An 18180-nucleotide genomic window follows, 5' to 3' on the forward strand; every position below is an offset into this window, starting at 1 on the left:
TACATGCATGGGTATCAACTGCGCATGGACAAAGAATTTAACCAGGTCCCATATGTGGGAGACATTCATTTAAGGGCTCTCACCTCTTACACTTTTAATCAGATCAGCTGGCAGAAGGCTTTTAATACATTTGAGTCCAATTAGGTTACAAAGCCATTTATAGTAAGAGGAGAACATGAAAGGTCAATCACCATGTTCACTAAACACAACACCTTTTTGGGAATTGAGGGGAACCGGGAAAGAATGCTAAGGACACCAAAATGGTGCCTTGATCTTTGTGTCAAACAATTAGTCACATTTCAAGATGAAGCCCTTGATTGTTGTCAGAAAAGGTGGATGATGTCACCTACAGCCGTCCAGAATAGGGAACCGTTTGGAGCACTGAATTTTTCACGAGCGCTCACCAGAGTACCCAGGTATGTGGCATGTGTCCAAACATGCGAGGTCCGGTGGATGGGGACTTGGTTTCAGTTCCCCGCTATTTGGTTGCCAGTAGAAAATTACACCCCAACATATAATGTTCCAGGGGATTGCTGGAAGGAAGTCCTCCTCTTAGAAGGTTTTAAAGTCCCAGGGATAGAGATGGCCGAAGAGTATGATCTCGCTCAACTCCAGGAGGCCAACAGTCTGCAAAACCCAGACCTGCAGAGGTGGCGAACTACATGAGAGCATGCAGAAGGCTAGTTGGGGCACCAAATCGGGCTATCTTTCTGTTGCATTTCCATCCCTCTTTCTGTCCTTTTTGCACTTATTCATCCATATTTACTATGCTAAATCCGCAAGGTAATTACCCATTTTCTGTCTATTGGAATATTTTAATTAATGAAGTAAAGTCGTAGGGTTTTGCCTATTCACAACACTAAAACGTATGTTTGACCGCAGCTTCTATAGAATAGGTACCAATCTTTCAGCGTCCCGCAGCAGATCCGCAATTCACAGCAACGACCAACCATAAGGAAGCCGTGTAACTGGAGTCGCAGATCCCTGAACCATTCTTGGACCATCCGCTGAACTTGTTTATCTGGTGTTGGTGCTGTTTTAAACTAATGCATATTTCTGGGTATACGGTTACCAGGTTTTGGGGAAAGATGTTGTTCTCCCTTGCTGTGTATAAAAGACAGGTTATTCCTGTAAATGGGGGACACCCCTTCGATATTGTAATAGCTCTTTCCAAATTAATAAAATATCATCTCTTTTGCTGCTTCATTTTTCGTTGTGATTAACGCAACCCTGATCAGAGAGCTGGGCCCGCTCTTCTGATCAGGTGTTGCATATTTCCTCTGTGTGTGTTAGTTATTATTTTATGGTTGTTGTTACAGATTGTTAATTCATGTAATCACTTTTCTTGAGTATTGTAAGTAGTTCAGTTTTACAGCAATGTTTTGAGTGTTAATCACGAACCCTTGGTCGAAACGGATGGTAACCTTGCCCCTGCATATATTTTGCGTGTTACCTTGCACCCGGATTGATAAATTAATGTAGGAAAAAGGGTGAATAGATTGTTCATACCTAGACACCAACAACTCCATCAATAAGCAAAAATTATAAGCTTTCTCTAAACAATGATCTTCCCTTAGTCCTTGGAATGACATACGACTATCCAAACGCCGCTCTTAAAATTCTAGCACAAGCTTACTAAATGAACTACACTCTTCATTGACTGGACAAATCCTGGTGTTAGTTTTTATACAGAGTGTGGCTCTGATACCGTGTTAATTTTCTTGAAACTCTGCAACTACTTAGATGAATCTATTGAAAATCAAGATAGCCAAAACTGAAACCAAGTTTAACTTTCACCAAGATACAAAGTTTCTTAACATTCAACATGAAGTGGAAAATAGTTGAAATAAAAACACAGAAACACATAAAATTTGACACCAGTGTTTTACCTAAGAAACCCAAATGGGAAAACATTTCTTTGTTGTGGGATTTTATTGATTGTTCTTTGAGCAAATAGATCTTTTAAAAATTTAGTATGCCGCTATTGCAACCAACAAATAGCCTATGAGAAATTAATCTTAGCTCCACAATTGCTTAGGACGTGCTCCTGGGTCACTGCTCTCAACCTTGAGAAGATGCTCTTGGCCCTGCATCTTGTTCTCGACCTGCACACACAATTATTTCCTATTGAAACTAGGCATGGCTTTTGCTCTTCGAATTCTAATCTTCACTCAATCAACGTGCTTTGCCAACAACAATGAATCATTAATCTTTGTGCCTTTATCCTTCTCTTGCCTTAATAGACTTTGATCCATGCAAGGAGGCCAAGTTTGAATCATTGTTCATACAAGTGCAACGAGTTCCTTTTGCTAGTTAACTGAAGCAAGTCTTGATTACACTTGGACTAGCTCAAGTTGCTCCTTGATTTCCTCTAGTTGTGAACTGAGTTAATTGAGGACTTAACTCGTCCTCTCTTCACTTGTCTCTGAAGTCTTAACTTGTTGTAACTGAATTTTTCTCTGCAATCTTAACTCGTCCTAACTGGACTTGTCTTCGTCGCCTCATCCTATAGTCTAACTGAAGAATACTCCAATGAACTAAAGCTCTAACACTACGCATGCAATCTATTGTGACCATTCCTGTGAACTGGAAATCAACTCATCACGTTGAAGTCTATCTTAGGAATTCACATTCATGCTAGAGAAAGACAATTCAAAGTCTTTACTGGCTAAGGCACAAGCTATAAGACCTTCATTCGCTACATTTTCAATAATGTTTGGTTGCACAGATATGCGTGTCTATTTTGGAATAGGGCTTCCAAAATTTTAATTTAATTAGCGATAATTATTAGGTGGATGATGGAGATTTAACCTCCATAGAATATTCGAGAATATTCTTATTAGCACACAAATCAAAGGTTGAGATTTATCTCCAAAGTAGTCATGCCATTTTTATGCTTTTAATTAAATTGATTAATTAAATAAATGTGATATAAACAAGTTTCACATGAAGTGAACTATTTTTTTTTGGTATTGATAAGCCATGGTATTGTAGCAAAGCCTATTTATATATTAAGAATCTCCATGGTAAAATGAGATAAATCTCCATGGTTAAGAATCTTGTTCCATGTTTTTTTTTTAAATCTACATATGTGTTTAAATTTTATATTGATTCTATTAATTTATCGCTGATGGTTTTTGAGCTCCAAGTTTTGACAACCCATGATTTTTCCCATGGTATTTGTTATCATGAAACATATTTAAAGGTTGAAGGAAATCCATTATGGAGTGCAAGAATACCAATTTAGATCCATTTTAACTCATGACTTGAACCCTCTCGACACCTGGTAGATCTAGATTTAAGATGGATTTAGGCTGATAATTAACAATAATAATAATAATAATTAGTTAGTTTTTATGAGTTTTTTAATTTTAGCAATGTACGATGTATTATAAAATATTTCAATGCTTATTATGAATTGTGATGTCTATCGGCAATTACCAACCATTTAATTTATATAGTTATATTCTTTTATGATACCTCGGCATAGATCTTGACATAAATCAAAGCATGTTCATGTTCCTTTAGGTTTACTTACACCTTATACCTTTTGTAATGTCTCATAACCATCCAAGCAGGTTTTTTAACATTGGAAAAAAGCTCAAACTAAATGGAAATCAGTCGAACCTTTCACTTGTTAACCTCATGGGAATTCCCCCTTAGGAGATAGTTATCCTTCATCCCTATGTTTGAGATCAATATCCTTTTCCATGTTGGGAATGTTACAACGACATTTTCTTCGAGCAAGCATGAATTTAGAGTTTTTGGGAAGACGGAGATGTGTTCATGACCAATTTGTCCTTGCAAAGGTGTCGGTGGAGTTAAAGGACCTAGGAAAGTTATTGACCCATCCGCGAAGTGTTGTTGGTCAACAACTCCCACATGAAGCATCCCCTGTGCAATCAAATAACAATGACAAGACTATTGCAAACAATGCAGGAATCACATGATCAACATAGGCTGCAGAGAAAGACATTAGAGTTGGTTAGAGCATAGGCACAGTGACAAGTGCTTTCTTATGCAACAATACATACCCACTTGTTTTGTTCATAATTCAGATAACAAGTACCTGTCGTCTAAGGTACACCTGGGCTAGACCATAAATATGTCAAATAACCATAGCTACTAAATTCCATCGAAACGGGAGCAGATAATATGAAAATTCGATTCAATTGGGATTTAGTTGGTTTCATTTAGTTCGCTTGCCATGTGTGAAGAATTGCCATTGATAATGGGAAGCATCACCCTCTGGACAAGAAGCTAGGACACATTCCAAATGTCGTCCATCCGTTTTCAAAGCATCGGATGTTGAAAAGTAGCGAAGGAATGGATCCTTTGATTTCTGCCTTAATTCAAGTAATCAAATTTGAGTTCTCCTTAGTCATGTAAGAGTTCCAATGATGTGGACAAGTTCAAGAAGTAGTTTGACTAGTGCGAGTTTGTGGGAGACCGAGTTATTTGTCTTCTAGTGTGACTTGGTTTGAGAACTGGAAGAATTGTTGAAGTTAGCCTCCTCATTTTTAGGAAGGACTACTTAACAAGATGTGTTAATTATTGTTAACTCGGAAAACACTAAATCTTCCCAAACATAGAACTTGCTAACAATAACCTATTTGAAGTGCTTACAAGGAGATAGAAGGCACATCTTGTAATCATAATTGAGTACGGGTTTGTGTAAGCTTGTGTGGGAAGAAGCCAAGGTTTTTCTTGTGTGAATTATTGGAGGAGATTTCCATCGGGAAGTGCGCACAAAATAAGAGAAAAATTCCTATTTTCTAGGAGGCCGAATGCACTAGAACTTGCTAACAATAACCTATTCGAAGTGCTTACAAGGAGATAGAAGGCACATCTTGTAATCATAATTGAGTACGGGTTTGTGTAAGCTTGTGTGGGAAGAAGCCAAGCTTTTTCTTGTGTGAATTATTGGAAGAGATTTCCATCAGGAAGTGCACACAAAATAAGGGAGAAATTCCTATTTTCTAGGAGGCCGAATGCACTAGGAAATAGGGGCCTATTTCCTAAGGAATTGGGCTTGAGTGTCGGCTAGTTTGAGGGAAGCAGATCAGTATTCTTGCAGATTGTTTCATCCTTGGTCTAAGGTTGAGAGATCAGTTTGTATTCTCTACTGAAGCAAGTGCATTTGTAAAAGATCTATAGCTCATTTTTCATTTTTCTTCAATAATATGGGTTTTCCTAGTTGGGTTCCCTAGAAAAATTGTATTGTTCTATTGTGTGAATTGTGCTTTATTTCTGTTACTATTCCGCTGCATGCATCTAGTAGAGAAATTCTGGGTTTATTTGAGAAAAAATTATATTTCAGATTGCTGCATGCATCTAGTAGAGAAATTCTGGGTTTATTTGAGAAAAAATTATATTTCAGATTGCTTATATTAGCAGATCATAATTTTGTGGATTTTCTACATGGGATTTCAGTATGAAATTGAAGGATAAATTATGTGTTAGAGTGATTACCAGCGCTCTGATCCATGCAACTAACTCATATTGCAAAGCACAGTTATAGGTTGCATTAACCTCTTCATCGGACATGGTTGGGGTGTGCGAAATCCGGGGAGTCCAGATGCAAATTAGTGACGAAAATGCAACTTAGTCAAGTTGATATTGCGCAGAAGCAGGGCCTAGTTAGGCGGAGGCCTGACTTATACCTACAGGCAATGAATTCTCTGTGTACTTATTTTAGCCTCCACTGGCCTGGAATCGAAATGAACATAATCTGTCAGTGTGTCACAGCTGTCCATCAATATCTACGCATCTCCACACTACATGTCAACAAATGTTTGTAGTGAAAACGAACAGCTTGACATATTAATTAATGGAATCTGCAGGGTTTGAACCACCAACCACTTGCTATACCAAGAGTTGGTACAACTTCCAAAATTTGAAAGAAATATATAGTATTTACTATTTACTATTTGGTGTCTTCAAGAGGTGGACTTCAGAATATCTTATCAGAATTTAAAATTCTAACTTGGTAACTATGCAGTCACTGCAAGATGGTACAAATGATAATGATGAGTTTCCTTTGTAAATTATGCCGAGCTTAGCTAGGAAACGGGAATACTGTTTTATGTTAATGTCGTCACTGATCCGGTGATATGGTAATCCCATGAACGAGGTTAAAAGCGCTCTAAAATCATTTTGACCTTTGTTACACTGTCACTTTTGTTATTTTTGTTAGCCTGGACTTTCATCCATCAGTGTTGAGTGCTTTCAGGTTTTTATGAAGGTTTCTGGATGGCCCGTCCCTTCCCAACGTTTCTCTTCAATATGCTGCGTGAGATAATGTTTATTTAATAGAAATTTGATTGAACTTCCCCCCATATCTTTAAAACCTTAAATGCAAGGGCAAGATGTACCACATCCATCCATTACACCAAAGCCGTTTAGTGCTCTTAGATGACAATCAAAGACGGGAACTAGGATAATCATGGGGTTTCTGCAACTCGCTCATACAATACGTTCGTCCAGATGATAATAGTGCAAAATTGGCTGCTTGCAATACTAGTATGCAAGATTGGCTTCGGAACAGGCAATTGAATGGCCATTTATGATTTATCTGAACGTCAATCTGAAGTACATTTTATTGTACCCAGTTAAGAATTTATATGGAAAAGGACTGGAAAGAGATTGTTAGTGCGTTTTTCTTAAGAATTGTTTTCCAATGGTTATGGTTATTACCGATCAATGTTTTTCACCCTGTTACAGACTAGACAGTCAGGCCCACAGCCCTCTGTTCCAGTCCCATGGTGATTGTCCCATATTATGGTTATAAATTTTAACTCATCTCTACAAAACTTATAAAACACAGAATTGCCAGCAATAATTCTAGCTTGAGGTTCACCAATAATCCCTACAAGAATAAATCCCATTTTTGAAATGATGAAAGCGATTAGCATCCCTAATAACTATTTCTCTTCCAACTATTTTAGATATGAATTTGATGGCATTGTGACAATCGCCACATGCACGCAGGTTTTTGACAACTCTAAGAGGTGTCCTCGGAGGGGTGTTGATAAGGCCAAATGCAAGTGCAAGCTTTTCGCTATGGTGACAAAGGACATGTTCCTTCTTTTCCTGTTCAACGTCATGTAGGTCAAAGTTTGTATCTGGTATGTACCCTGCTATCTTCATCTGTTCAGCCAGTTTCTCCAATGTTGCATAAATTTCCTCTGTTTGAGCGTGTGATCTATCATCAGCAACAAATGCATATGACCTGTTATTTACCTCGATCCAGCTGTATCCTGGCTCCTTTTTAACTCCTCTGTCTTTCATCAGCTTCTTGATCCTTGCAGCATCATCCCACTTGCCAGCTGCAGCATAGATGTTTGACATAACCACATACGGCGCACCATCTTCTGGTTCCAATTCAAAAAGGCGTTTTGCTGCGTGTTCTCCTAGCTCTATATTTCCATAGGTTCTACAAGCACCGAGCAAAGCCATCCACATTCTAGCATCAGGTTCGAGGGGGATATTATTGATGAAGTTTTCTGCATCATTCAAGTGCCCAGCGCGGGCAAGAAGGTCAACCATGCAAGAATAGTGTTCTGCTCTCGGCGTAATGCAATAATCTTTCGTCATGCAATCAAAGTAGCTGCGACCTTCATTCACTAGGCCTGCATGGCTACACGCAGCAAGAACACAAATCAAGCTGACATGATCTGGCTTTGTGCCTTCCTGTAGCATTTGTTCAAAGAGTTGAAGTGCCTCCATGCCACAACCATTTTGGGCATATGCTGATATCATGGCATTCCATGAGACTAAATTCCGCTCAGGCATCACACCGAAAATTTTATCAGCATCATCTATGCTTCCGCATTTGGCATACATGTCCAACAGAGCACTTCCTGAAAAAATGCTCGACTCATAACCAGTTTTAATAATGCAGTCATGGATTTGCTTGCCCTGTTCCAGTGCTGCTAGGCTTGCACAAGCTCTGAGAACGCTAGCAAAGGTTGCTTGATCGGGCTTCACATCTGTCTTCTGCATTTGAGAAAACAAATCCAAAGCTCCCTCACCACATCCCGCCTGCGAATATCCTGTGATTATAGCAGTCCAGGAAATCGGGTTTCTGTTAGGCATTTTGTCAAACATCTGATATGCATCCTCTATGCTAGCACATTTAGCATACATGTCGATAAGAGCATTCCCAACAACACCATTTGACTCGACACCAGCTCTGATAACCAGAGCATGAAGCTGCTTACCCTGCTCGCAAGCCTGTAAGCTGGCGCAAGCACTGAGAATGCTCGAAAATGCAAATTGAGACAAATCAAAAGATATGCTCTGCAATTGCTGAAAAAGATTCAAGGATTCCTCAACCTGTCCATCCCACAAATATCCTGTGACCATCACATTCCACGAAACCTCATCGCGCTCTGTCATTTGATCAAATAGTTTGCGGGCATCTTCTATGCTACTGCACTTGACATACATGTCCATAAGTGCGTTGCCTACAAAGACATTCAATTCAAATCCAGACTGAATAACAGTCCCATGAAACTGTCTCCCTTGTTCCAGATAGGAGAGGCCAGCGCAAGCACTGAGAACACCTGCAAACGTAAACTGTGTTGGCTTGATGCCTGTCATTTCCAATTGTGAATACAATCCCAAGGCATCTTCGCAGTAGTCATGCCGAGCATATCCTGCAATCATGGCATTGAAAGAAACGCCATCTCTTGCAGGAATTTTGTCGAACACCTGGCGTGCCAACTCTATATCTTCACATTTGGTATAAGTATCAACAAGGGTGTTTTGCACTAACAGACTAGATGCATGTCCAGTTTTAATGATATGGGCATGGACCTGCTTGCTCTCTCTGGATGTTGGGAAATAGCTACAAGCACCCAGAACTCCAGCGAACGTGACTCGGTCCGGCTTAGCTCCCATTTGCTGCATTTGGCAGAAGAGTTTGAGGGCTTCCTGGCTTTCCCCAATCTGCGCATAACCTCCTATCATCATGGTCCATGAAACTGTGTCCCGTTCCGTCATCTTGTCAAACAGTTGGCGTGCATCCTTCATACACCCACATTTCACATATCCCGTAACCATGAGATTCCATGAGAATTTGTTTCTTTTGGGCATTCTGTCAAACACTCGGCGTGCTTCCACCAAATTCTTAGATTTTACGAAGGTGTCAATGAGCTTATTCGTCCTGTAAATATGGGGATCGAATCCTGTTTTGATCATGTGGAGGTCGACTTGCTTGCCATCCACAAAGGCTTTGGCAGTTTCGAGTTGATTTGAAAAGTGTCTACAAATGTTTTTGAGAAAGAGTTTGTAAGGCGTGAAAGCTTTTGGAAGAGTTCTCATGCCTCCATGTTTCACAGCACATGGGCCGAAGCATTGTCTTTAAGCTGGCGTCATAGTACCGTACATTTCATTTTTACCTATTGAAAATTCCTTAAGCAGAGATAAGCTTAAGGGAGATTTACGATCCACGGCAGGGGCGGTCCACGGGAATTCAGTATCGCCGTAGAATGGACACAGGTATCTTTCACGTAGAGTTCAGATGGTAACAGCATACAAGGTAGTTTTTAATGGAAGAGTGCAGTATGAAATGTTATTATAGTTGATGAAGGTGTACAAATTTTATTTTTATTTTTATTTTAAATTTAATCATTTGAATTTTTAAAAGAAAATATATGTTTTTAACGGTTAGGTTAGGTTTTTTTTTAACGGGTCTCGACTCTTTGCAATTATACAGTGGAGACCATGAGAGAAATTAGGACTTTGGCCATATCAAGTACAAAAGAAATAATATCTAAATTTTCTTGGCATTTTGCTGGTAGATGAAGACTCTATTTGGCTTGGTTTTGAAAGATAAATCACTAGAACGCTACCATGTATTTGGATTACTCGAAGACATCAAGAGGATGTTACAGAACCAACACTTTATTATGGAGAACGCTACAATGTATTTGGGTCACTGGAAGACATCAAGAGGATGTTACAAAACCAACATTTTATTATGGAGAACGCTACAATGTATTTGGATCACTGGAAGACATCAAGAGGATGTTACAGAACCAACACTTTATTATGGACATGCTTGATTTAAGACTGACTCACGTGGAAGGACACTTACAAGTGACTCAAACAATGATGCTTTTCCTGGATGAGTGTCAAGGATCCTCCTCCACCCATCATGATTATATGTTTTGTAATATTGTATTAGCAATATGGCTATTAGGCTTGGATGATCAATGGGAGGTGTTATTATGTTTGTATCTTTTTGTAAATTGTGCTTAGTTGAAAATTTGAATCACCCAGTTACTTTGGGAGTTAACAGTGGTCTCTGTGATTATCTGAACAGTTGCAGCGATATAATACATGTGTTTTTATGTTAATACAAAGTTTTAAAATTTACAAAAAAAAAAACTATTAGGTCCACTAACGTATTACCAATTTCCTACCATTGTTATATCAATAAACACAACTACTTGGATGATAAGTAGGAGGTGCTATTATGTTTTGTATCTTTTTGTAAACCGAGCTTAGTTGAAAATTTGAATCACCCAGTTACTTTGGGAGTTAACAGTGGTCTCTTTGATGGTCTAAACAATTCCAACAATGTAATACCCACATTTTATGTTAATACAAAGTTTTTAAATTTACAAAAAAAAAAGCTATTAGGTCCACTTATGTATTACCAATCTCCTACCATTTTTATATCAATAAGCACAACTACAATATTGATTAGTTGTGGTGTGAATATTACTATTTCTCGACCTTCTCTTGTTTATAGAACCATGCAACGATTTGAGTGCTAAAGCCTACAGAGGTTTGCATACCTCTCGATTTGAACTTGTGACCCTTAAAGAGGAAATATGTGTTCTTAACCATTAGGTCCACGCAAACTTTACCATGGTCCAATATTAAAGTTTTATAAGCTCCAATAAACCATGATCCTTATGCCAAGTAAAAAAACCACAAGAGAGTGGTGCCTCCTACTAATATAATGGTCGATAGTTTCATAGTTAAAAAAAAAGGGAATACATTATCTCACTTGGTTTTTTTTCCAATAATTATTAGTGTAAGGTCCTCTTCTTAGTACAACTAAAAACCCTAAAAGGGCCTCCTCTAATTTGAAAGAGAATGACTAATGATTGAACATCATTTTTTCCCCTTAATCCTCGCTTCTAAAGTTGGTTCCAAGATGGGCTCTCATTCTGGGAAGATTTTGTCTTACATATGAAACTTAACATTTTAGTTTGAATCCAATATCAAAGATGTAAACTCCTTACATTTATGGTTAATATTACTTAATCTTCCTCTATACTTCTATATGAAAATGCTCCCTAAAATGATGGGAATCGTGTCCACAATTTTATCTTAATGGATTTTTTTTTTTTGGAAATATATTTTTCAAGGAAACCTATCTAACACTCTCTCTTTTAGAAGATGGTATCCTAAGAAAAATGGGATTTTCAAAGTTACAAACCTTTAACAACCATATTCTCATTGAAGAACTAAACATGTCACTTACGTAATTGAAGCTAAGAAGGGAGAAGAATACTCCTCTCACAATTGTCTAGATTAAACCCAATTGACCTCAATAGCTAAGAAGGGAGAAGAACACTCTTCTCGCAATTGTCTAGATTAAATCCAATTGACCTCAATGGATTTTTTCTATAAAAATAGCATGTGTTTCTATAAGAATAATGATGATGATCTAATTTTAAGGTCACGACCAAACCAAACACCAAATTGGTGTATGAAACCCTCTTGTTTATGGGACAAGGGACTCACCTCAGTGCAGTAATTTCACTGTTAAAATTTATGTAGGTGTACATACTCTACCCCCCTCTAGATTTGAACCTATGACCTCTTACGAGCAAACAAGTGTTCCTAACCATTAGGCTCACTCAAAATGTAGTAAATTATGTATTGAAATGGATTTTTGTAATACAATTTTGTATGAATTAATGATTCAAATAAGAATTACTCTAAAAATCAACCCATAACTTATTAAAAATGTACCATTACAATGAATTTATGTAAAGTATATCATGGTCACTTCTCTTCTTCACATTCAAGCTCAAGCAATATTTGGAGATGCAAAGCTAGTTACTTGAGTATGGATCATTAGTGACCACAAGAGTATGAGCATCATCTTGAAAAGTCGATTGTTGAACTTTAGGGACATTGTACTCCTATTGTTTTTATTAACTCCTTTGTCATCAAGTATCGATGCTCTATTAATATTGTGGTGTATCCAATAGAGATCGAATGTGATGAAAATAAACCATCTAGGTCGAAACCATCTAGGTCGAAACCATCGCAGCTTGGAGATTCATGCATCTAGAATAAAAAATGTTTCCTTTGAGATTATTTCCTCTATCGATCCAAATACCATTCTTCAAAACACAGAGAGGAATCCATTTTGAATCTAAAAAAAGAAGAAGAAAAAAACCCTCCAGTATAGATGAGCCTATGGTTGGGTGGAGAGTAGCTCTCCCTTCTTCAATTTCTAGCAAAATTAAGTAAATATATGTGTAATGATCTTCATTGTTATTTAATGTCTCATAAATATTGTAATGCTAAAGACTAGATATGTTGCAATGACGAGATTGATCAATGTGCAATTGTGTATGTTTAGTAGATATGATTTTCTTATGTTCCTTGAAATATGTTTCTATGATATATAAGAAGTGTTGTGTAGTGGAATTCTTATGTGGATGGATCTATTAGGCTATCGATGGAAGGGAATAGTTGTATTGTACCCCAGTATGGTGATAAGAAGGTTGGGGGGGGGGGTTTCCCTATATTGAAGACCTTGGAAAAGGGTAGTCAAGACCTATTATGGTATCTTTGGGTGGAGGTTGTAGGTATGATAATTAAGGAGTTATGGGCCCCATGTATTGAGCCTGTTAGGTTCCTATACCAATAGGAGTCATAATTTTGAATGACTAAGGTGAAGCCTTGTAATATTGTACATATCTTTGCTTTCTGCAAATGTTTTCCATATTAAAAAATTTAAAAGAGGGCATGTCCTAAAAGAATAATCAAAGGACAAAAAGAATAAGGAAATGTCAAAAAAATGAAAATATATGAATCCCAAAAGACAAAAAGAGATAATGAAAGTGAGCAAGTCAAAAGGCCGCTACTATTTACTTTTATGCATAATAAATGATTGTGTGCAGCTTGTTACTCATGCCACAATCCATGATAGTCAAAATGTTTAAACTTGACTATTTCATGTTTTAAACTTTATGTTTATAGTTAGAGAATAAAATCTGATCAAACAGTGTAATCTTGGCAGAGCATTAGATAGGTGGAGTAAATAAAAGGAGCTCATCAATTTAATCTGAGCCCTTGGATGATATAAGGTTAGAATTAGATAGTTTACTTTGTAAAAGAAAAGAAAAAGATTGATAAGGGTTTGCTAGCCTAAATGCACCCAAATAAAGTGAAAAAAAATGGTAGGATAAAGTAAATGGGTAAGTAGTGGAAAGGTTGCAGAAATATCATATGATTACATAAAAGCACTTATGTCATTTTTTAAATGCATCTTTCAAATATGAATACACAACAAATAAAGCAAAGAAAATGGTTCACAACATGGTTTATTTAACATCCTCTCATTCATTTCACCCCTTTACTTCACTAATTTCCCATAAATAAGTTCTAGTACTTAAATCCTACAAGTAAAAAAGGCTCAGAGCATTTCTCTGGCTTTTGGAGGGATCAGACCCTCGGCTAAATGACTTAGGGGGACAAGTACTAGAACCCCCTTCATAAAAACATATTCCCCCTTCATAAAATCTGTTTCCCCTCATTTCCCTAAGAAAATCCCTTTTCTAAGGTTTAAACACCTTTTACCTAGGAAAAATAATACCCCCCCTCCCTCGTATAAAACCCTTTCATACAAAAAACCCACACAAAAGCCTTTTCCTTAAGTATAAAGCTAAATGCGCAAATGTTTACTTTACCCTTGTACTAAGGAAAAGTCCACTCCGCCATCACAATTTCATATTAATTTCCAATATTATTATATAAATTCCCTGAAATCCCCATTATCCCGTATTAAATTAATTCCCTTACGTAATTATCCCCACCCTTAGTTTTCATAAAAACTAATAGAAATTCCCCATACCCCGATATAACTTTACTTAGTTTACCTAATCCCGGTAAACTTAAGTTAATCCCGGTATTAAACTCACCCGACTCCCTAATCCCTCATTAAGCTTGGCCCGATCAATATAGACCTCTAATTTATCCTTAAACTAATCTCGAACTACCATGATTAAATCCTTGGGCCCCACATCAACTTCCGTCATTTTCCCCCGTGTAGCTCTTCCACCTGACTACTGTTGATCATCACCCCCCCATCCAACGGCGCACAGCCATATCGGCCACGCCCGATGGTTGAACGTTAACCACCCGATAAAGTGGTTTTCCCCAACCCCGCGGATGCTACGTGTCAAGTATTGTATCGCATCGAGTGACCCCTCCCAAATACCGCCCACACCATAAAAGCGGTGTGATAACCCTCCAAAACCATTTCCCCCACTTAACCGAAAAACCATCAATTGTTCATCCGAAAGTGAACCCGCCAAAATTAATCATTTTGTCTATAAAAGACCGCAAAGCCCTCTTTCACCATTTTCCCTCACATTCTTTGTGTAAACTCTGTGAACCATTGCAATCCTCGCGAATGCCAAATTTACCACCAGACTTTCAGGACCGCTCCAAAAGACGTTGCAGACAACCCAACTAACTTTCAATCTACACCAAGACCACGCCAACCACTACAGTTGCCGTGAACCACCATTTTTATAGCCAATTCGCCCAATTCCATGTATTTCACCACAAATTACCCTTTACCCCTGTAAATTTCAAAACCTTTAGTCTGTGCAACATTTTGATTTAAAAATTGAGAAAGAATATAGCCAATTTTAAAGAAACTGCTTGCATAAACCCTCTGAAAAATACCAAAACCTTTGATAAAACCCCACAGAGCATAATTCCAATCCACAAGAATTGAATTATGGCTGCCCCTGTCGCCATGGACGTTAGACCCATTACCACTCCACACTTAGACCTGGACCACCTTCCCTTGGCTGACAGGGATTTCCAAATCAAAGACACAACTGCAATAGAGCTCCTGCTAAAAATTCATTGCTTAAGCAAAGACAAACACCTAAACCATACAGATGATATTGGCCTCTGGGAGTCCAATTTACCTAGATACCAGTTCCCCCAAGTTCATATCTTTCTAGAAGTTGTTCATATGTGCTATGCATGCTACGTCCCCAGCCATAGAGCCATAATGTCTCATGACCAGAAGGTTCTATTCACTATCACAGCTGAGTCCATTAATGAAATGTTGCAGTTCCAACCAGGGCCAAACCTAACCCCACTCTCAATTGGAGACCTGTTGGACCAGTATCCCAAGCTAAGCCCATCAAGGTTGGCCCAGTTGTTCCAAACCTTCATTAGAGAGGAAAAACACATCCCTAAGGATCCCCGTCCATATGTAGCAACTATTTTCTCTAAATGGGGCCAGAACATTGTAACCATGATATCCTGTGTTTTGGGTTACTCTACGAGTGAATACATTGATGAAATTATTCTTGCCTTCATGTCCATTTATACCCCAGAACAGCCTCCTGCAACCATATATGACTTTGCTAATTTCATAGCTGATAGAATGCATGAGAAGTTCACAAGAATGGGCAATGAGATCAAATACTCCTCTGTATTGTACCATCTATTTTTGTATTATCAATCGGATAAGTTTCCTTTTACACTCTAGAAGCTTGACACCAGGGGCCAGCCCAAATCTATTATTTTTTGGACCCCACTTTTCCATGAGTTTGGATCACCATATACATACTCAGACTTCATAGAGTCGTTTGTGTATCCAATCATGACTATGCTCACTAGAAATCCTCCACCTAGGATAAGTCCATAGATAAAAAGAGTCCTCCAGCTTTCCGAGCAAACCAAAGTGGGTGATTGGTACCTTTATCAAAACCACACAGAAATAAGAATATATGGTTTCTTGCCTGCACCATAGAAGTTGCCAAGATACCTCCCTATGAGGTTGTTTGCCTTAGAATATTACAGACAGATCATCAATGTAGATGAAGTTGACTTTGTCAATGCCAAGAAGAAGGCCTATTTCAAAATCAAAGACCAATTAGGTCCCTTCATATGCAATTCTAGAGAGGCAGGGAAAGAGGCAGACCTAATCTCGCAAAGAATGAAATTCCAAAGGAGTTTTGTATGGAGATATGACCCTTTAGAATTCATAACAGGGAAAAGGCAAAAGGTAAAGCTAGGACCGTTTATCCACCACCCCATACCAAAAATAAAAATAAAGGCATATGCATATCAAACAAAATGGGTGGAAAATACCTTAGTAGACAAAGACAACACAAGGGTAGATGTATAAAATGCTTTGATTGATTTGGAAAAGCAGCTTGATGAGAGCTCTTTTCTGTAGGTACTAGGAGAGCAAGAAAGAGCCATGAGCACCCCTCCAGTCATGTAGACTCCTCAAAACGAGGAGAAAAATCCAAAAAGGAACAGAGAGGGAGCTTCCACTTCAGGAATGGACACCTCTAATTTGCAACAGGAAACAAGTCACAGTAAGAGGCAAAGGCTCAATCCGGCCTCGAAACAGGAATATACAGAAGGATCAGCACAGGTAACCAACATAGACGTAGACAAAAGTAGGTCGACAACTGCATCTGAAGACATACAAGAGCCTTACACATCACAGACTCAGATGTTGGAAAGGCAACTTAGTGTGGAAGTGTCTTCCTTCAATAGGCCTACTGACAAAGACTAGGACATAAAGGACATGTATAAGGAAATCAAAATGAGGAATGAGAGGCTTAAAGCCCAAACATATGCTCAATACCTAAAGCTCACTCCCACAAATCAAACAAGGCTAATGTCAACCTTTGACGTCAAGGAGGGAAAGCTGCAGATGTCCTTTATCAAACCTACAACACAGCAGCCCAAGACATCATCAGATTTCAAGAGGGTTGACTTTGAAGTGTTGGCAAGGGATATTCATTCCATATACCAAATAGAATTGCATAAACAGGTTGGAGAAATGATATACTCCACCCTCATAGGTAAAGCCATAGCTACCCATCAGCTACAAAACTCATTGAAAAACATCTCATCACAGTTTCAGTTAGAGAAGTCCTCCTCACAGGCCAAGGATACGAGGATTAAATCTTTGGAAGACTTGGTTATTGAGTTGGGACATGATCCCAAAGATATAAAAGCTACTGAGAAACTGATAAAGAAGAAGAGCGATGATATTGTTGCATTGAAGAAGCAATTGAAGATACCTCAGCTGCAGCATCCTCAAACGCTTGAAGTCACAAAGGGCCAAACCAGACATGAAGAGTTGATGGACTTGGTCCTAAAACTCAATGATCAACTAAGGGATATAGAGAAAGAATTGGATAGCGTCATCTAATTAAAACAAACTGACATTGCCACAACTTCTACAAATGTCATCCCTACAGTATCTACAACAGTCCCTTCTACACTGGAAACTTCACTTGCACCAACAGCTCCACCTACCACAGCATTGCCAGTTACAATAGAGTCTACAACAACAACAAGTACATCAGGAGAAAAAGTAATAGAATTAGTTAAATCCATGGAAGAGATGTCAATTTAGGCTATAAAAATGAATAGACTGAAGGAAAAGGTGGCAAGTTTAGAAACTGATTACAAACTTGCACAAATTATGCAAAAAGAAGAGGCACAAAAAGCCAACAGGATGAGTGAAAAGGTCAAAGCCTTGGAAAATGACCTAACATTAGAGAAACCCCTTGGACAGGTCAAGGAACTGTTATGGGCCAATATTAATGACTTTGTCAAGGATATTTGGCCATCTATTCAGGTTATGTTTGAGTAGATAGAATTGATAAAGATAGCTACAATAGTTATTCAGAAAGTCAAGCAGGAATTGGGTGAAATGCTTGAGGATATCAATAGACTCATCCACTTCCTTAACAACAAAAACAGATATGAGCTTCAGGAGCTAAATATAGAAGACAAGACTGAAACCATTTTGGAAATAAGGAAGTTCCTTTCCAACAGAAACCTAATGCTGAACTTAGAAGAAAAGTGCCACAACATGCAGGTGGACATTGATAGATTCATGGCCAAATTCCAAATTTTGAGGGA

General features: G+C 38.3%; 1 pseudogene; it reads right to left on the reverse strand.

Moving 5' to 3' along the window:
- Positions 1 to 6695: 6695 nt before the first annotated feature.
- On the reverse strand, positions 6696 to 9538 carry LOC149236650 (putative pentatricopeptide repeat-containing protein At2g01510 pseudogene; annotated as a pseudogene).
- Between the last annotated feature and the right edge of the window lie 8642 nt (positions 9539 to 18180).

This window comes from Pinus tabuliformis, chromosome 8 (assembly GCF_031772625.1).
Source record: "Pinus tabuliformis cultivar Carrire ecotype Pingquan chromosome 8, CPIR1, whole genome shotgun sequence".
NCBI classification, from domain to species: domain Eukaryota; kingdom Viridiplantae; phylum Streptophyta; class Pinopsida; order Pinales; family Pinaceae; genus Pinus; species Pinus tabuliformis.